This window comes from Uranotaenia lowii, chromosome 2 (genome assembly GCF_029784155.1).
Source record: "Uranotaenia lowii strain MFRU-FL chromosome 2, ASM2978415v1, whole genome shotgun sequence".
In the NCBI taxonomy this organism is placed as follows: domain Eukaryota; kingdom Metazoa; phylum Arthropoda; class Insecta; order Diptera; family Culicidae; genus Uranotaenia; species Uranotaenia lowii.
The window spans coordinates 340,227,736-340,249,692 of NC_073692.1; the positions used below are offsets into that span (position 1 = coordinate 340,227,736).

Genomic DNA, 21,957 nt, shown 5'->3' on the forward strand with positions numbered 1-21,957 from the left:
CAGCGTGTGCTGCAAAAACTGCAGCTCCTCGAATCAATTTTTAATTAACTTTTCCATACATCCGTTAATTCTTGTCTTCTCTCCCCATTTCGTTGCAGTTGATGCTGTCGGCGGTGGCCATGTTAGCCCTAACGGTCCATTCCGGGAGAGCCGGGTCTGTCCCGGTTCATGGCGACGAAGACATCGACATCCACGTCAACGTCGATCCGGACTCAAAGGCGTACCATCAGTTCAAAACCCACCAGGGCTCCTTCAACTATGGCTACAACGTGGCCAAGAAAAGTTTCAACCAGTTCCAGCACAAAGTTCGCGGTCCGGATGATGTCACCTATGGCTGTTACGGCTTCGTGGATCCCGACAATGGCACTCATCTGTACCATTACGTGTCGGATCTGAATGGCTATCGAGTGGTGGCGCCCAACAAGACGACCAAAATCTACCGGCAGCGGGTGGCGGACAGTGTGTAGGTGTTTGGGAGCTAGGAAGAAAAAAAATTATGAACCGACCGACTAACATCTCTCTATGGTGTGGTTCAGGTCTATTGGTAGGAGGGTTTTGGAAAACCACAGCTGGGAAATCAAATGGAAGCTTAAATGGAATTTTTCATAAGAGACAAAGCTGATGCCATTTCAAATCGATACTATTTTATGTTAGATGGTTGGTGTGGCGATGTATTTTGCTTGTGTTAAACGACGAGTTTTCAACAATTAGGATGCTTCTGATGAAGCTGTTCTAATGTTTTTTTCTTAAGACATATTTATGTGGATACTTATTTAACAAAAGTTGTCCATTAATCACCAACATTACCATCGAAATGCCTATACGAAAGAGTTAACAGAGTTTATTCATAATGAGTAGAAATCAATACTACAGGCATCACTTTTTGCGAGAGAAAATGAAAGATTTTGATTAAAATGAGTGAAACACCAAAAATTGTCGTCCCGTCTAACGAAATTGTTATTAAAGTTTGGCTTATTGTTATGTTTTGTTTTTAGAGATCATGCTTGCCACAGACGCAAGATCTTGCTCTCATTGTCTTCAAATCGTTGCCAGCGACCATATTTTCCAGTTCTCTTATTGATCAACCTATTACTCAACTCCCATCTTATTTTTAGCTCTCTGGATGCACTGCTGGTTGCAGAGAGAACATGGCGAGGATTTTTCTCACTTGAAGCCCGTGCGGGAGCAAAATCATTTCAAAATTTACAAACATTGCAGACTTCCTATCATGTCCGATTTAAACTGACTTCAGACGGCAATTTATACGATCTTTAAACTATGCAGTTGAAATTGCGATTCGCAACAGCATTATACACGACTTAAGTCATCATTTCTTTTACGATATCATGTTCGCTGTGCGGAAGGCCAAATCAAAAGAAACAACCAGCAGCAGTAGGCTCAAAATCTGCGCCTTCTAAAAACCTATCCGATTTATTCCAGGCTAAATCAAAACAAACAATCAGTAGCTGCAGCAGTAGCTGCAGCAGTAGCAGCATTAAAAGTCTGTGCTTTCTGAGCCAATCTGTCTTTTTTACCGGAATTCAAATCGATCAATTAGCAGCAGCCTTAATAATGTGCGCTTCCTAAGCCAATCCGTCTTTTCCGCCGGATAGTCAAATCACAACAAACAACCAGAGGCAGCAGCCTCAAAAATCTACGCTTTCCAAGCCGATTCCGTCTTTATCCAGCGGAAGGCCAAATCAAATCAATCAATCTGCAGCAGCCTTTGTGCTTATTCTACACTCAGGCAAATTCTTTTAATAATTTTCTTTCAATTGAGTCAAAGTTTATTTTTTGTGACTCTTAAAGCATTTGATGTTTTCTTTTAATTTTAATTTTCTTTTATTTTTTTTTTATTTAAATTTTTTTTTTCATTATTATTTTTTATTTTCAAATTTGTTTTTTATTTTTTTTAAGATTGAAATACTTTTTCATTTGTTTACTTTTCAGCAATTCACCAGAAAAATGCACAAGGGCCGGATGAGGAAGAATAATTTTAAAGGCTGGAACCAGGAACAAATGAGAAAAACAACACCCTCTCATTAAAGGAGGTGTTTATCTGAAGAATTCATTCGCTTCATAAGACAATCTGATGAATTTCAATCCTCGCGTGAGCTTTCATTACGTCGTATATAACAAAATGTAAACACACAGTTTTATTACAAAAAAAAAAGACATAAACTAGTCACAATTTCTTTCCATTTAGAATATTGTAGTCTCAACATATCTACTCTATATGTGGGATACAAATTTTAAAATTGTTTTGATAACTTTTGCACCAGTTTTCTGTTAAATCTTAAGACGTTTCATACGACGTAATGAAAGCTCACGCGACCATTATTTTTCTTATGGAATACTTAAGATTATTTTTCCAAGTGTACCAACCACGCCATTGTTGTAATTTTACGAATCTCAATTCAGAAATTCACTCAGACTCGTCAGTCACTCACAAGAATAGATCAATGACTCACTTTGTTTTATTTTGCCTAGTGTTCACAAAATAACAAACGTTTCCATAGGAACTTAATTTATTTTATATACCTGCCGCGATGCCGAATTCAACTATTATTTTTATTGAATTTGATTTATCTTCTGCATATCTTTCATCTCATCTCTACAATGCTCTGATAAATTTTAGTATTTTAATAAACCAACGAATGGTGAAAAAAATTATCAAAAAACACGTTCTTCTCAATTCAGCGTAGGTCGCTATTCCTCTGCTTTGAAAATTGTTCCGGCTTCTTAAACTAAAACTCCAGGATTCAATATACTGCAAACCCCGTCGAAAGCTAATTTCAACTGAATTCGCTCGATTTTTTTGTCGATTGTATTCATGCAAGTTTGGACGACAAGATCCAAAAGTTCAAATGTTCGAAGAAAGTGACATAAAAATTTAAAAAAAAAACATCAACAATAGGTTGTCTTGTCTGTCCGACTTTTTCCAATAGTTGCACATCTTAAAAGTCTTAAGGATCTGATATTTGCTGGCACGGAAGCTTAATATAAGAACTTCTAGTTCAAATTTGGAAACGGCCCCTTTTGAAGGTGGTCGTCCATATATACCATCCAATGCAAAATAGGAAAATTTGGACTCGAAAACCCAAAAAAAGTTAAAGCGTGAAATTTTCTCAGAAATTTAAATCTGTCATCGGAGTCATCTCAATTGGGTGTTATCTGACCTTTTTTGCCCAATAATGGGATTTTTTTCAGCAGCCTGAAATTTGAAGTCATTGAAATTCTATAAAGCGAACTAGCGGATCTTTCACACTCAAAATATTTTAAAAGAGACTATGTACTGATGAAAAGATGATAGAATGCGATCTATGTTGCCTCCCTTTACCCCTATGGATAAAATTTCATTTTCACTAATATGAAACATTCACTTGAAAATTGATCAATTTATGCTTCATGGATATCAATTTGAAGCTTAGGAATGCACTCAAGAACGCTCAAAGTTTCAGATCGTTTGACTGATTTATGCTCAAGATATGCAGAAAATTAATTGATAAAAATATCTGAATGTAGGATTATTTGTAATTTGTGATAACTCCTAAAATAGTCATCTTCATTAAATATTCTTACAAAATTGTTCCCTTTACACATTGCAGGTTGAAAAAAAATTTTCATGAAATTTATTTTCACGTTATTATAACAGTTATTTTATGGATGATAACAATAGTTTTAAGGTATTTAGGGATTTTTGTACAAATTTTCGCACACCATATTTTTAATGAAACCAAGGGATTTACTAATGATTTTTTATGAAACACTTTAACTAAATTTAAGTTATTGGCGTCGCCTATGACATGAAAAACAATTCTTCAGGATTTTTTGTGTAGATGCAACAGTTCATCTCGAAAAGTTCATGGGAAAAAGTGGTTTTGTAGAGCAATCTTTTGATTCTTTACAAAAAAAAATTTGAGTAGATGGTCGAGATGAAAGGCTTAGAAATAAAGCTTATAAAAGTAGTTCTTCGAAGCCAAAGTAATTTTAGTTCCTTAAATATACTTTGACACTCTTCAGGTATTGCAAGTTTGCCAACTTTCTATACGTATATACATTTTCCGACAAATTTCATAAACTCAAAACTTCATTTTAAGTAGATATATTGAATCATGAAGACATTTTTGGCCATGTTTAAACTTAAATCATAAAATTTGCAAATTAGGGCGGCTTAAATGTAAGTATTTTAGGTTGATCGGTATTAACCAGGCTAACCCGGATTTTCGAAAAAAAATGGGGAAATGTCCTGTTTTGGTTTGTCCAAATATTGAGGAAAAAGACGGATTCTTCAAATATTTTTCATAATTTTAGCAAAATCCAAACTTAAAATTCAAATTAAATCACAAAATTAATGATTTTGCGCCAAATAAAAAATTGTTTTAAGTTGTTTTAACAACTTTTTTCTGAAATTGTAAAAAAAGTGTCGAACACCGCTAATGTCATGATTGGTAAAAAATCATTTTTTATATTTAGTCACTATTTTGGTCAGTAAGCCTCGGATATGGAGTTTTATGGTTATGGAGTTTGATGTTTAGAAACCCAATGCTCAGATTTTGCAAAGTTCACCGGATTTCCCCTGGAATTTTAACAGAAAAACTTTGCAAAGTTTGGGAAAAATTTCCATTTAAAAAACTGGGCAATATCTGAGTATATCCAACCAAAGCCTAGATATTTCACTTAAAAAACGAAAAAATGTGAAAAAAAATAATAATTTTTATCGACGCACATCAACGCCATTCAATTTCAATTTAACAATTTCAAAAAGATGTTTCCAAATTCATTTCAATGGAACAAGCTACAAAATACAAGCATAAATTATGTTAAATAGATTCGAGTTAAGATTCTGCTGATAATGTGGGTAAATCCAAATAAAATTTGGCTTTTTATCTTAGCGACCGGACTGGTTCGGATGTTCCGTTTTTTTTTTTTTAATTTGAGCAAGCGCGGATAAAATAGCACTATCTGAAATACTCATACTAAGGGCTTTAAATATCAAAATTTTTTTTTTCAAAAATCAACTTAAAGTGGGCTTGTCATATAGCTCAGTTGACAATTCAGTTGCCTCCTGAGCCGATGTCCGCGAGTTCAAGTCCATCATAATTATCAAAAAAACCTCGGTTATCCCGTTTCATGATATTATGTCCGCATGTTTGTCTGTAATGTCATCACAAAGCAAATGCTTCCATTTAAATCTTACACCCACAATTCAGCCTCTGTGCCAATGGCGGCATCATTGGTACAAGGCATCATTGGTACAAGAAGATAACGCGACCGGTGCTGATTCGATTTGCTCCCACCGGCATTTACCTCCCAAGTTAACCGAATTGCGTATGTCTGAATGAAACAAAATAAAAACGAATTCACGTCCCTCCCTATCGCATCACAAGACGAAGAAGGATAGAAATATATACCGGCCAAAACCAGGCAGCCAGCGAACCGAGCACTGTGCGTGTGTAGCAAAAGCAACAACAAAAATATTCCTTCAATTCAATCCGCCGACAAACAACCACGGCCAAGCTGTGCGTGTGTATGTAGTAAAAGCAACAACAAAAACATTGCTTCAATTCAATCCACCGGCAAACAACCACCGGCTAAACTGTGCATGTGTAGCAAAAGCAACAACAAAAATATTTCTTCCACCGGCCAAGCTGCCCGGCTTTGGCAGCTGTGTATATGTAGCGTGTGTATGAAATAGCAGGCAGTAAGCAAAGCACAGTTCTCATTCAATGGGTTTCCCGTTCCTTCACTCCCCTTCCCTTTCCCGTTTCCATCGCAAGACAAAGGAATGCATTGAAAGGAGGCCAAACGTCGGGAAGCCGCCGTTGTGCGTTTTTTTTGTGATTGATCGGTGACAGAAAGCCTATGACAAATAGGCCCTCCTCCTGCATGAAGTTCATATAGTACACTGGTTTAAGTGTCGGACTTGCAATGTGATATAGTTATTTGAGTTCAATTCTCCCTACGGCGCTGTGGTTTTAATTTTTATTTTCTCGTTTCTGGGATGAATTATCCAATAGGAAGGAAATCCCATAACATGTGTTTCTTGTTTCGCTTGAATGTAGTGGTCATGCATCATTTTTGTTGGGATCCGAGTCCTTATGCCAGTTACGGTTTTTCAAACATACCATCTTCGGTACAGTGCACATTTCAGCGCATTATCGGCACAGAGATATGCTAAATAGGCATTGGATTTTTGCAACCTCTTCTATGGGTGTATATATAAAAATGTAGGTGATTTCTTTGCAACACCATCACGTATGAATGGTCAGTCGGAATGAAGTGAAATTTGGTATCCAAGGGTTTTTTGGGTCAAAGATGGTTTGTTTAATAGTTTCAAGAATCCCACATTTTATGGAAGGGGGGTCCCCATACAAAATTATCTCTATTCCACATCTTATATACAAAAATGAAGGCGTTTTCATTGTAACACCATCACATATGAATGGTCGGTCGAAATGAAGTGAAACTTGGTATTCGTGAATTTTGGTATTTGGTGGCCAGAGATGTTTTGTATGATAGTTTTGGGATTATTACTTTTTATGGAAGGGGGCTTCTATACAAAATCAACTAGAAACGGGACAAAACTCGAACAACTTGAAGACGATTTTCATGAAAACTGATTTACGAAAACGAAAAAGTTAAGGAACTGTAAACATTTTCCAACGATTTTTAAAGTAACGGGTAAAACGAAGTATACCGGGTCAGCTAGTATTTTTATACGAACAGACCCAAACACTTTTTTTGAAAAATTTTCCTGAGCGAGTTGAAGAACCAATTTTAAACTATGAACATTAGGGTGTCCCAAAATTGTATAACTTTTGGGAATCTGGGGGCTCACCCTCCAAATGGTAGATTAGGATGTGCAGAACAAACTTTTGTATGGGGCCGACTAAAAAAAAATCACGTTTAGAGGTTCCGCCAGCGCGATCTTTAAAAAAAAAGTCCATTTTCAAAAGATTTGATTTTAAATAAATTCTGGGTCCAAAAATTTTCATAAAATTGATATATTTGATATTTTTTTAAATTTTTGTTTGAGTTAAATACTAGACGTAAAAAATGAAAAATTAACCAAATTTGTATCAAAATGTAAAACAAGTAAGCTATTTCCAAAAAAAAACATTTCTTTGGTCCAAAAATTTTGTATTCAACTGACCAAAATGTGTACCAAGCGTAAAATATTTTTGATATCAATGCCATCAAAAGATGCGTATTTTTGTGCTTTTAAACTTTTCTGAACAAAACATATTGTTTGTATCATCTTGTGAAGAGCTACTCACGGTTTAATCCTTAATAAAAATCACAATTTAAGATATTTTTTATTTAATTTATCAAATTTGTCTTAATCAATACCTACTTTAAAATCAAAATACTTGCAAAAAGTCTTGGATGGTTTAAGGGAGTCATCAGAAGGCCATATGCCAAATTTGAGCGGAATCGGACAACAGAAAGGGGTTGCACTGAACCTCAAGTGTGAAAGGGATTTTGAGACATAGTGTTCTAAAGAAGCATTAAAAACTGGTGCCAAATTTGAGCGGTTTTTCATCATACATTTTTGTCTTTACCAATCGATTGCTTAATTATGTAGATTTTATTAAAATTTCAATTAAGACTAACATTTCACCTGAAGACTGCAACTCGATTGGACTTAAAACAAAAAAGTTATGGCTGTTCAAAGATTGTATTTTGGTTACAAATTGTCTTGTAAAACGCAATGGGTAAAATGTACTCATTGTGTGTTAAACGACAATTTGCCACAAAAACACAATCTTTGAACAGCCATAACTTTTTTGTTTTTAATTCCAATCGAGTTACAGTCTTCAGGTAAAATGTTAGTCTTAACTGAAATTTTAATAAAATCAACATAATCAAGCAATCTATTGCTAAAGAAAAAAATGTATGTTAAAAACCTGTTTTTTATGCTTCTTTAAAACACTTTGTCTCAGAATCACTTTCACACTTGAGATTCAGTGCAATCCCTTCCTGTTGTCCGATTCCGCTCAAATTTGGCATATGGCCTTTTGATGACTGCCTCAAACCATCCAAGTCTTTTTTTGCTAGTATTTTGATTTTAAAGTAGGTATTGATTAAGACAAATTTGATAAATTAAATAAAAAATATCTTAAATTGTGATTTTTATTAAAGATTAAACCGTGAATAGCTCTTCACACGATGATACAAACAATATATTTAGTTCATATAAGTTTAAGTGCACAAAAATCCGCATCTTTTGATGGCATTGGTATCAAAAATATTTTACGTTTGGTACACATTTTGGTCAGTTGAATACAGAATTTTTGGACCAAAAAAATTGTTTTTTCTTGCAATTAGCTTACTTGTTTTACATTTTGATACAAATTTGGTTCATTTTTAATTTTTACGTGTAGTATTTAACTCAAACAAAATTATAAAAATTTAAAATATATAAGTTTTATGAAAATTTTTGGACCCAGAATTGATTTAAAATCAATTTTTTTGAAAGTGGACTTTTTTCATAGATCGCTCTTCCGGAACTTCTAAACATGATTTTTTTTTTAGTCGGCCCCATGCAAAAGTTTGTTCTGCACATCCTAATCTACCATTTGAAGGGTGAGCCCCCAGATTCCCAGAAGTTATGCAATTTTGGGACACCTTAATGAACATGTGTTATTATTTACTCAATCTTATCTGAAAAAGTTCTTAGTTTTCCTGTTAATGGAGTGCTATTGTTATTTAACCTTGAATTTCTAAAGCTTAATTTTAAATTTATTCGTCTTTTGGGAAAATATTCTTTATCAGAAATAAACGTCTAGCTCATCACTTTCAAGCAAATCAAATCAAGCGCGCAATTTTTGCTGCTGCACACGACAGCCAACCCTGGCACTGTAGTAGCTCCTTTCGTAACGATTTTCTATTGAATTTTTCAGCAAACAGCTCCTGTCAGCCGTGGAAGAATCGATTCCCTGGGACAAACTGTACTTCCCAGAAGTGTGCCGTCATCTGTACCTAAGCCAGAAGGCATCGAACAAATTTGCACTTCCGGACGGTTATATTGTGAATGAAGAAGGCTCCCTGGTTCCTTCGACCACGGCGGCTCCACCCAAAGTAGTGGCCGTGACGAAGCCGCCCCCCACCCGGGCTCCGGTCGCGGTCTCAGCTCGCGGTGATTCCAAATCTCCGAAACTGCCGGCGGGTCCGGTAGAAGTCGGTCCTAAATTGACCAACACTTTCGAGCCAAGAATATCGGCCACAACGCGAGCCCCGGTTGTTCGGACTGCCCCGCCTCCTCTTCAACCCGTTGTGACCAGTACCAACACCAACACCAGGAAACCTTTCCAGAACAACATCAACAACAATGTTGGCGTGCTAAATGTCCCCATCAGGGCCGTTACTATTGACACGGGATTCGGTCCCTCGATTAAGGGATCTCCGACGACGCCCAATGTGGCCCGAGTGGTCTCGCCGACGAGGACGACGACAGCTGCCCCAAATCGTTTTATTAGTGGTGAGTTTGCTGTTTATTTTGTAACCGGCTCACAATTTAGGTTTAGAATAGAAAGCTTTCTCGGGTGCCTTCAATATCATCACACTTAACGATTTCGGGGACATAATCGATGAATGGCTTTCCCTTTTCATCGCAATTTCTTTATTTTTTTAATGGGTTATGGGGTTCATTCATCTCTAATATAATGACACTTAAAAACGTTGCAGATGTAGAAAAGGCATCATTATAATGTTAACCATATGAGAGTTGAGAAAAATATTTGTAGACAAAAAAAAAATTCCAAAAACCATTTTCCAAACTTTCCGAAACACCATTTTAATTTTTTTTTTTTGACAAACCAGACCTCAAATAATGCAAGTTTATTTATTTATACTTAACTAATATTTACCACAGTTGTTTTCTCCATACCAAAGTTGCCGAAAAAAAAATTCTGTGTTTTGACAAAAAACTTTTTGTGATTTTACCCAAAACTTCTGTGACGGTTTTCTGTGATGATTTTTCACTAATTTAATTCAAAATTCATGTCAAATTGCGTCTTTGTGATATTTTACTAAAGAAGAACCAACTACATTTACCAATTTTATCATATTTTTTTAAATAAAAAAATAATTATCCAAAATTCGTGTTGACATAAAAAACTGAATTTTGGAAAAACGTCCAAAATTTTTAAATTCTGTGAAATCTGTGAATATTTTTAAAACTCTGTATTCTGTGGCAAATATTCTGTGATGAAAGTTTGCTCAAAATTCTGTGAAATTATAGATTTTTCTGTGATTGCGGCAACCTTGCTCCATACAATGAAAAGGCGAAAACATCAGCATTCTCTAACGGACGAAATATGAGCACAAATTCGAGAAATTTGCGTGACTCGTGATAGCGTGTATTCTGGACACGACTTAGTCAGGGTTGCCAGTTATAATAAATAATTTTTTTTCATTCCTATTCTTGCACCATGAAAATTTTAAAAACTTTAATGAAAAAATGATTAATAAATATTTTAAGAAAATATGTCCATACTTCGAAAACATTCAATCACAAAATGTATATAAGGGCAATTGTTTCAATTTATTTCCAATAAGAATTAAGTGTTGATAACTATATACCCAGTTCATTTGAAAACTTTGCATGAAACGGTATTTCCTTTTCAAATCAAATGATTTTGATTTTAATCGCCTTGAATAAAACAAAACTGCTCAACTTTGCAATAAATATGTAGGGGAGAGTGGGATAACGTGGGCCACTCTAAATATCTCTGCTGTGTGCAAGGTTTTTTGATACACTAGGTTCTCCGACTTTCACAGTAAGTAGGCGAAGAGTGAGCGGGGCTCTCAATGAGTTTGTTTATTTTTTGCTCAGTTTTTCTGTGGTTTGTTGGTAAACAAACTTCATGAGTTCCGCATAGTTGCATAGCCTACATAGCCAAAATTACTGAATCGGGAATTCGATATTCGGTAACACCTCCTGAATATATACACACCTTGGCTGTGTGTTGAGATAAAAATCTCAATTCAACTGTCATCGTCGTCGCTTTGTGTAAGAATGTTTTTCTATATGTTGTTGAATTATGTACGTATCGTATGCTTTTTTTATTAAAGTAGCCAAGAAAAATGTATTTACATATTTAAACAAGCACCCGAAAAATTGCATCCGTGGGAGACCTATAGGAAATAACAAAAAATATGCTCATACGCTTATGATCTTAGTTATGTCATGATCTTCCACGTAGAAATGGAATTTTTGATGAAACATCAATCAGTCACACAAACGCAACCAATTTGCAAATCATAGTTTGTGGGGTATCTGGGGACATCTAAATTTTGGTGATTTTATACACATTCAGAACTTAAAATACGTTTTTCCTACCTGCAAAGCTTTCTTATGCCTCTTTTTTATTTCCTCATCTGAAATCGCTTTAAAATAACTAAATGAATTATGAAATTTCAGTTTTGGGTCAACTCATAAACTTTGCATGTTATTTAGTCAATTTAGATATGGTGGCCCACGTTTCCCCACAGTTTTTCAAAATCTTAAAAATATTACATTACTTAAAACAGTCAGAACTTGGGGAAAATAACTTATTAAAAATTAAAAAAAAATGCCTAATGACACCTTATAAATGTAATAAACCATTGCTTTTTTTATTTTAATTTTAAATTTTATAATAAAGAAGTTATGAAGCATAGAAAAAAGTAGCCTATTATACCCCACTCTCCCCTATAATATTTATTTATTTTGCTGCTGAATTCTACCCAATACGTTTCACCATTTTTTCCATACTAGATTACACAAGCTTTATTTAAGTTGAACTCAAGTTGATTAATTTAATAAAAAGGCCTATTTTTGACCAAATTATACAAAAGGTGTGTTGGTTAGGGGTACAAATAACACTACTAACTACTAATAATAATATAAAATTCTTACATTCCAACATGGAGGGATGATGGCAAAAAATTATTTGAAATGTTTTAAAATTTCTAACCCGGTTCAAAAATTCAATGCTTACAAATGGTTCCTTAAGAAAAAATCGAATGGCTGTAAATTCTACAATTAAGGGGCAAATTTTCAATTTTCAATTGAGGCCAAGAGCAATGAACTTGCTGTTAATTTTCATATATTCATTATCATTGTAGATTTATGAAACTTGAATATAGATTTGAAATACTTCAGACATTAGTCTTTTGAATAATTTGAAAGGCTGATGCGAATATAGGATTGATTTGAGATTGAAACAAAATTAGAATAACTAATGTTTTCTTTTTGCAACTGGATACTTTAAATTACAAAATTGCTGATTCATCTCCAACAAACATAAATACCATCACTATTATTGTATCATATTTATAATAAAATAAAAGCGATTCTGACTTACCCCAGATAACACTAGATTGCATAAACAAAGCATAAACAGGTGATGTAGACGCCTTAGTATGTGAGACGAATGTGAGACGAATGTGAGCATCTTCATGGCATGGACTGCGATTCATATCGAAAAAAAAAACCATTCAAATATCATATGAACCGAATATTACCATCGGTTAAATGAGCTTTGCTATTTGGTTGCAGATTTGCTCGTTGATCTCACAACTTAACTACAAATTCGATGCTAATAAAGATTTCTTTTTTAAAAATCAGGACAGCTCAGGACATTTTAAAGGACTATTTAAGGAGAGTTTTCAAAATTCAGGACCATTCGAAAGTATTGCAAAAATAAGGACGGTTTCTCAAAAATTTGGACAAACGCTGATAAATCAGGACACATGGCACCTCTGACGAATTTCTGAAAAAAATCACAGTGTTGTATGTACTTCCAATTCTGTCAACAAATAGCGCAAGTGGTGTAAAAGTGGTGTATATCGTTTAAAGTATATCAGGTTATATATTAATGAAATATTTTTGGTAGACTATTTATTTATTCAATTTTAAGTTCATTGACATTATTTGATATTGAAATTAAATTCTCACTTTTGATAAAAAATAGTCCTAAAATCTTTGAAATGATTAGCTTGATTTAAATAATGAATCTATTGGTGGCAAAATTATGATCTTACATTTGCTTAACCTATCCGATTTTGAATAGCATAACTTTTTTTTTTTAAAGAAAGAATTCAAATAAAAAACATTATTTTGATTTAAAAAATAACTTATTATATGTAAAACACAAAAAAACGAGTAAATTTAACCGTTTTCAACCGCTGTACACAGCGCAAAAACCTGGCCAATACTCAAAATTTAAATTTCATTTGTTACTTTTATGTCATTGTTTATTTGATTCTTGAATCAATTTAGCCCCATGTACCTCTCATTTTTTGACATTTTATTTGTTTATAAACTGTAGCAGCTGTCGGAACTTTAGTATTTTATAAAGACACTGTTTACTGCTTTGAAAATTCTTCTATTTTTTCTTTGGTTTGGAAGTTTGTTTTTTTTCTAAAAATAAGTGTTTTTGTTTATGTTTCCAGCAAGTTCCGGCAAAATGTTTGATATCATTTGAAAATTGATAACTTCAAATCATATTTAAGTTTGAAGTTTCAAAATATTCATAGTTTTTTTCCACAAAAAAAAACACTTAGAGCTTTGTTTATTTGAAAGTAAAGCTCAGTGGAATTTATATTCTTTTCCATATATTTTTAATTATTATTTCACTTTTAAAAACTAAAAAAATCTTTTTTTTTTCAAATTTTATAATTTTTTCAACTTGAATTATCCATCATGTCATATAAATGTAAGGAAATTTCTTAAAATAAATTATGAGAAATTACGAAAAAAGAAAAAAATATACCGTAAACTGGGGGAACTTTGATCACTTTTTTCATGCATTTTTGAATATTTTGGAGGGGATTGCTTTTTCGTAATACCTAAAAGCTTTAAAACGCTTACTGAAGTGAGGAGTATCAAACATGATCATTGATTGCAGTAAATTCAAACGACATTTGTAGTTATAATTAAATATTTGTTACAAAACCAGATTTCAAGTTTCGGGGTAACTTTGATCACTATGGTTTTTACGTGTCTCAACATCTTCAAATTTATTGTTTTGATGCCATTCAGCACAGAATACTCAAAACATCGATAACAGTAATTTTTTGTTTGGACTCAAATGAATTTTTCATCGTTTTCTTTCAAAAACAAATATACTCGAAAGATGGACAATGGTTCTGCATACATTTAGGGGCAAACATTATAAACATTTCTCAATATGTTTTGGCCTCACAAACAAATAAAATTGTACCTTCATGAAATTCCCTAAGTCCTCGTAGTTCCCATGTTCTTTTTTTCTTCAAATTTTACAATTTGATCGGGTTTGTAGCCATTTTTTCTATACAGGCTTTTTCATGGAAAATGACCATTTTTTATTATATCAAAAAATTATCATCAAATGACCATAAAAATAACACTTAAACTTAACCTAAACCAAGAAAAGAGTTGAACTTTCACATTAAACAGCCCATTTGCTCCTACATGCTTAAATTTGATCAGAAGAGATGTTTGTTTGTGAGCCTTCAAAAAACCAGATATTTTATGATTTAAAAATTATATTTTAATTAACATAAAAAATCTTCTAATAAAAACAAAATTAAGCTCATTTGTAATTCAATCTACAGGCTTTCAAACGTAGTTAACAGTTTTCAGATACTTTAACTTTAAACTTAGTTAATGATGATTATCTGCAAAAAAATCTTGTTGATCAAAGTTACCCCGCAGATCAAAGTTCCCCCAGTTTACGGTACTAAAAGAACTGAAAAACATTTGATGAGTCAAAATAAAGTTTTTTATTGATTTCAAACGTTAAACATACATTTGGCCAACTTTTTCTTCTACGTACTCCTGTGTGCGTTGGATAGAATAAAACAAATTTTCAAATAAAAAATGATATTTTTTTTTAGATTTATATCTGAATGTTGCAAACTTGATCGAAATTTAAGATTTGGCAGTCAAACTGCAATATTATTGATATTCAAGAATACACCAAAGAAAAAGTTCGATTTCCTGTAGATTTTTTCAAGTGAAAAGTCCATTTTCTTTATTAACGATTATTTATCATTTAATGGTTTTTTCGTAATATATATCCTTTGCTTGATTTTCCTGAATAGATTTTCAAAATAAAACAGATTGCATAATATTTAAACTAAAATTCTACTTTATATTTGTGATTCTCAGCTAAATGGAAATGGAATTAACAACAAAAATTATAAGTCTACGGTTTTTTTTATATTTGAATACCTCAACGAAATAGTATCCTAGATATTTTTATCTTGATTGTATAACTGATTACCTACCGAGATAAATTAGAATCTGAATTTAAAATTAGAATAAACCGATTTCTAAATCTAAATTGCAGATCAACTTCGAATAATGGTCAAGTAGTGTAATTTGATTTAGAGCCCTCAATCATGAATCCTTAACTCAAATTTTGATGTTTTGCGGTTCAATCTGTAATCTTTATTTCAGTTATTTATATTTAATCCAACTTGTGAATCTTAATTGAATTTTGAATTGTGTATGATGAATCTGATTCTGAGTTTTCAATTTTAAATTGCCATTCTGAAGCTTCATTTCACTGCATGAGAGATAGGTTTAAGAATTTCTAAGCTGCATATGAAACAAAAACTCAGGATGGGTTCTAATTCTATTGCTTTCACATTCGTAAAATTATTTTCTAAATATCGAAATTACATAAGAGCTTCAAAAACCTGGAATCAAATTTTGAATCTAAACTAAATTTGAACGAGGATTTAAAACTGTTTTTCATATATAATTTCTCATGATGATTAGAATTGAGAATCAAGAGTCCTTAACTGGCTACAGAATCCGAAGTATGTAAAAAGAAAACCTGAAATTTCGATTTCGATATAATTGAACCCCTGAAATGAGTTTAATCTCATTTGAAATTGGAATATTCAAAAAGAGATTTCTATCAACAAGTGAAAACAACTTTATGGAGGGATTAATCACCGTAATTTTTGTTTGTTACTTTGATTTATCGGCCTAGCGGTGAAAAGTGATGTCCTTTTTAGTAGGGACATCTAAAGATTATGAAATTTTTATATAGATGGATAGAAGGTTAGATGAAATGAAAGATGGTGAAAATGAGCAGGTAGAATTTGTTTAGAAGCATTACCATCACATATCAAATTTTTGTTCCTCACGAGCCTACTACTATGAAGTGGTAGATACAGATAGAGTTGCATCTACCACCACACATTAGTAGGCTTAGCGTGGTCCGCCCCACTTCATAGTAGCAGGCTCGTGAGGAACAAAAATTTGATATGTGATGGTAATGCTTCTAAACAAATTCTACCCGCTCATTTTCACCATCTTTCATTTCTTCTAACCTTCTACCCATCTATATAAAAATTTCATAATCTTTAGATGTCCCTACTAAAAATGACATCACTTTTCACCGCTAGGCCGATAAATCAAAGTAACAGTGAAAACAACTGTGAAAAATTGTTGTAGAACCAGAATCTGTGGATTAGTTTTCGAGATTTTGGTATCAGTTCTGAGAAAATATCATAAAAAGGGGGTTTATTCAATCTTATTGCTATGTGCAGGGCTTACTTACAATCTATGTCTAATTCAGGAAATTCATATATTTCTGTTTATATTAAGTTATGTGTTCCAATTCAACGTAGAAATTTCTTCTTAAGTGTTGTGATGTAAACTACACATAAATTTAAACAATTATGAAGAATGCTTATAGATAGTAAAAATACTTATGAAATTACCTGAATTTTGTAATTTTTTGGAGATCACAAATTAAAAAAATATTTTTTATACTTAATACTTAAATACTTAAAACTTTTCTAAACTTTCTAATGAAGTAAAAAAATGGGAGTTTGCAGGTCTTATTTTTCTCACTAGTAATGATTTTATGGTTATTTCAACCTGGAACAAGAATCTAAAATTGTAAATTTCTTTGTATCTATTTCTAAGTATTTTTTTTTTATCTGAAAAGTAGCTCATAAGATGCTTTGAATTGAGTTGACATAGGTACTTTTCCTCTAATTAAATCAATGTTTTTATGCACCCTTTTATTTGCACATGCAGATTCATGAATATTCGATCAATTATTGGAAATTTAACCTAAACAGAATGTTCATTTCCCGAAAAATTGGAAGGTGGTAGATGTAGGAAACAATAAAAGGTTTTTAAATTTTATTCAGTAGGGGAGAGTGGGGTATCATGGGCACTTTTTTTCTTTGCTTCAAAACTTCTTTATTAAAAAAGAAAAAAATAAATGGAAAGGTTTTCTTAATTTTTGAGGTATAATTAGTTTTTATTTTTATTTTTTAAATTCATTGATTTTCTGAGTTCTGACTGTTTTAAAAAAAGTTTTTTTTTTTGGATTTTGAAAAACTGTGGGAAAACGTGGGCCACCAAATCTAAATTGACTAGTTAACGTGCAAAGTTTATGAGTTGACCCAAAACTGATATTTCGCAATTTATTTAGATATTTTAAAGCAATTTCTGATGAGGAAATAAAAAAGAGAGTTGTGTTTGATCGAATAATTCCTAAAATCTGGCTCGCTAACGTTTTGGCAAAATTCTTTATATAAGATTAATGTTCGTTTCATGCGCATTTGAAAAGATGAACAAAACATTTTTCATAACTCTTAATTTGGCATAAGGAAACTTTAATGATGGTAATAACGTATTTTAAGTTCTGAATGTGTATAAAAAATACCAAAATATAGGTGGCCCAAGATAACCCACAAAATGTGCCCCACGATTCCCCACAAGCAATGATTTGCAAATTGCTTGCGTTTGTGTGATTTATTGATGTTTCATCAAAAATTCTTTTTCCACGTGAAAGAACATGAAAAAACTAGGATCATAAGCGTATGAGGATATTTTTTGTAATGTACTGTAGGTCTCCGATGGATGCAAATTGCGGGTACAATTGTTCAATTATGTAAGTACATTTTTCTAGGCTAGTTAAATTAAAGAAGCATATGACACGTACACAAGTTTTCCCTGATTATTTAAAACCAACTTTTTAACAATTAAGATTAACAGGATATACCTAATATATTTTTACTAACAATTTATAATAACGAAAGCTTATTTCGTGTGAAGAAATTACTGATGAACAATGTTCAATTTATTTAGAAAATTGTTCTTTGATGCCATTCTAAAATATATTTTGTATTCATATTAAAGATTTAATTTCTTTTTTAACTTTCGTTTTATAAAACTATCTTTTTTTCAAAAATGGCATCAATGATGATCAATGAAAAAGTAAATTCATTTTTTGAGAGAAAAAGTTCCTTTTCTCGATGTATCGTGGTTTGGAACAAATTTATTCGATAAACTTAAATCTATTTTTAAAAGTAACGTTAACTTTGATTGTTTTTTTCAATGTATTTTTATTAATTTGATGCATTTGTAATCTGGACAAAACATGAGATTAATTTGAAATTTCGAATTAAAGCAACATCTGTTCCATTTTTTCATGCAGGTTTTTATCTATAAACACCCAAATTTACTGAAGGCAGATGTGATGTACCGCTTCATTGTCAAACAATAAATGTTATTGACAAGTTATTGTTTCTCTGAGCTCATTGAAGCGTTTGAAAAGTTTGACAATTGTGATTTCCTTGAGCCTAACGTGTAAATTATAAAATTTTATTAACAAAATTTTTCAAACCAATCATGATTCTCATTTCCCGAAAAATGACAGCTTTGTTAGATGTTTACAAGAAACCTGCTTTCATGCATTTTCACCATTTTCCCGCTTTTAAAACTTGAATTTTAAATAGATGTATTTTTTCACAAAATAAAAAGATGTGTTTGACAGAAAAATTTATGAAAAAAATAATTCAATTATTTTCGAATGTGAGAAACCTTCACTCAGATTTTTATTTTCAATGTAGTTCTTTAACATTTTGTTCTTTGTTTAAAACTTTCCAGACTTTGGCAAACCGTTCGTTTCCAAGATAGTGGAGAAACCGATCGAGATTCAGCCGAACGCAAAACCCCTGAACGGAGGTGGGGGTGGAAATTCCGCTCCGCGACGCCCGGTGGACAACACAATCCAGAATCAGGCCACCACCCAATCGGAAACCGTTGTATATCCCAGTAGGTATCAATCAATAATTAATTTGGACGGTATTGATTTTCTGTGACGGCGTGGCGCGATGTGGTCTGGTGCATTGCGAACTAAGGGAGGGAACCGAGTGAAGCTATGAATAATTATGGGAAATAATTCATTTTGTTGGAAATTTATTGATAAATGTATACGAACTGACAAGAAAACTAATCTTTTTTTTTTATATAAATTCCCAGAAACCGACGTGGACAACATCGATCTGATTGCCATCGGTCAAGACGTTCGGGAAGTGAAAGCCACCCTGAAGAAGCTGATTAACCACATCCTGTCGGCCAAGTCGGGAGATTGTGCTCTGCCACCGGCAACTGGACTGCGTAATCCGGCAGAAGTGCCCATCGGAGGTGGGCCAGTGGTTACAGGAACAAATAATCCAGCTCAGCCGGGCTATCAGGTTGCGTACTTGCCGCTCATTTTAACCAATGGCGTTCCTGGAACGACAGGAAATGTTCCGGCACTGGGAATCGGTAATCCTCCCCCAGGAATACAGCTAGCTCTTCCGGCCTATCCAGGATTTGTGCCGCCGCAGTGCCCGGTGTGTAGGAGTTAACAAGAAAATTGATTCTCATCAATAGTGTTCAGAATAATTGTAAAAATAATAAAAACTTTTTCTACCAAATCATGGGTTCTTTTAAAAAGATGAAATATTCCGAAAGTACATTAAACATCAAAAATGCGTTTAGAACATTCAGTCTGAATGACTTTTTCAAAACATTTGAACTTAAAATTAATTTTCTAACTAGTTGCTTCAACGCTAAATAATAACAATCCAACATTTTAACAGCCAGTACAGTGGTCGGCAAACTACAGAGTTCATTTCATCGAAACATCAAAATATTTTAGAAATTTTTATTTTCGAGAATTTTAATTTAGAATAGAACAAGTATGTCAAACTGGGGGTTCGCGGGCCGCATGCGGCCCTCGGCCTTGGTCAATGCGGCCCGCGAACCCCCGCCTTAAATTTTCACAAAATTCCTTACTACACAGAAGTACGCTGGTTTTCCTGCCACAAAATATGAAAAAGATTTTTTTTTGCTACGAGAGGAAATAATATTTTTTTTGAAAATGAAAGGTGAACCTGTTGAACATTTTCAAGCAGACGACAAGGTTCAGGATTTGGCATTAAACGTTGATCTCACTGGCCACCTGCAAGATTTGAACTTAAAGCTTCAAGGAAAAGAAAAAAAATATGATAACTGCTTGCGATGATGTAAAAACTTTCAAGCGAAGTTGCGGTTATAGATCAACCAAATTTCCAAAGAAAACCTTGTACACTTCCCTACGTGTCAAGAACTGAAAAGATCAAATGAGGCAGCATCATTTGGTAAATACGTACTTCAACTAGAATCGTTACTAGATGAATTCAAAAGCCGTTTTCGTTACTTTAATTCATACGAGCTGGAATTTTCGTTGTTTGTATCTTCTTTTTCGTTTGCTCCTAAAAATGTTGCTGATAATATGCAACTAGAGTTGATAGAGCTGCAGTGCGATTCTTTATTAAAAGCGAAATACATTGAAGTGGCTTCGGGCTTGTGATATAGCTCAGTTGGCAAGTCAGTTGCTTCCTGAGCCGATGTCCGCGAGTTCGAGCCCAAGAGTAAACATCGAACACAGTTGTACCGGATAGTTTTTCAATAACGATCCGCCAACTGCAACGTTGATAAAGTCGCGAATGCCATAAAGATGGTAAAACGACTATAATCGAAACAAAAAAAAAAATTGAAGTGGCTGTACCAAAATTTTACAGCTATTTATCTGAACGCTACGTTGAGTTACGGAAATTTGTTGCCAGAATTCTTGCTATGTTTGCAAGTAGCTATCTATGTGAGCAGTTTTTATTCCAAAATGAAAGCTACAAAAACTCCTCATCGTTCGAGATTATCTGATAAAAATTTATCATCAATAATGAAAGTGTCAGTGACAAATTATCTTCAACCTGATATCAGGACAATAGATATAATTCATTATAATGTTAGAATGTTAAACATTAAAAGCTTACATAAAAATTTAACACAAAATTTCATTCCAAGTTTACTTATAACTATATTCCATTTAATTGTATCTAATCTCCGCGAAACTAATATGTTATGTTTTCTAACTGATTTTGGCTGCGGCCCTCTACGTCATAGAAAATTTTTAATGCGGCCCGCACACTTGAACGAGTTTGACATGCCTGGAATAGAATTAACAAATGCGTAATAAATTTTAATAAGACATGACGCGGCACAAATAGCTTTATACGCCAAAGGATTCCACACAGTGATGAGACCTTACTTTCCAATTGCATTTTATGATATTTCCATGATAAAATGTCATCTAAAAATAGCCCAAGGTATTTGAAGTTCATAACTTTCTCGATCACGTTCACGCTCCTTTTTTTAAACTCAAAATTAAGTAGTTTTGGTTCAAAACAGCACTCAAGTGGCAGCCCTCAACTTTGAGTTTGACTGGGCAATCGCAAAACTAAGTTCTGATAGGCATACTCAATACTATAGATGTACCGAATATTCGGTCGGCCGAATATTCAGCGTCGAATACTGCCAAAAAACCGTTAAGCCGAATATTCGGCTCACCGAATAGTTGAGCTAAGTATTCGGCTGAATAGGCCGAATTTCAAATAATTTGGATAATTTATAAAATACCCAAAAGTAATGTTGTAAAAGCAACACAATCATTTAAAACTTATCGTTTTAGCGAAACTTCTAAGGTGTATCCGCGTATCTTTCACTGTAGATCGTACAGGAGAATTCTGAACGGTATCGCTTTATCTTTGATTATAGTTCATTCCAGATTTTCTGGATATATTCAGGCCATAAATCCAGTAAAGAATCAAGATCAGTCAAATCTGACCGGGATGTCCAGATAT

At 33.3% G+C, this 21,957-nt stretch overlaps 1 pseudogene; it reads left to right on the forward strand.

The window, feature by feature from the left end:
- The window catches only part of LOC129743027 (uncharacterized), a 42,368-nt pseudogene extending 22,715 nt beyond the window's left edge, over positions 1 to 19,653 (forward strand).
- The last annotated feature ends 2,304 nt before the right edge of the window (positions 19,654 to 21,957 follow it).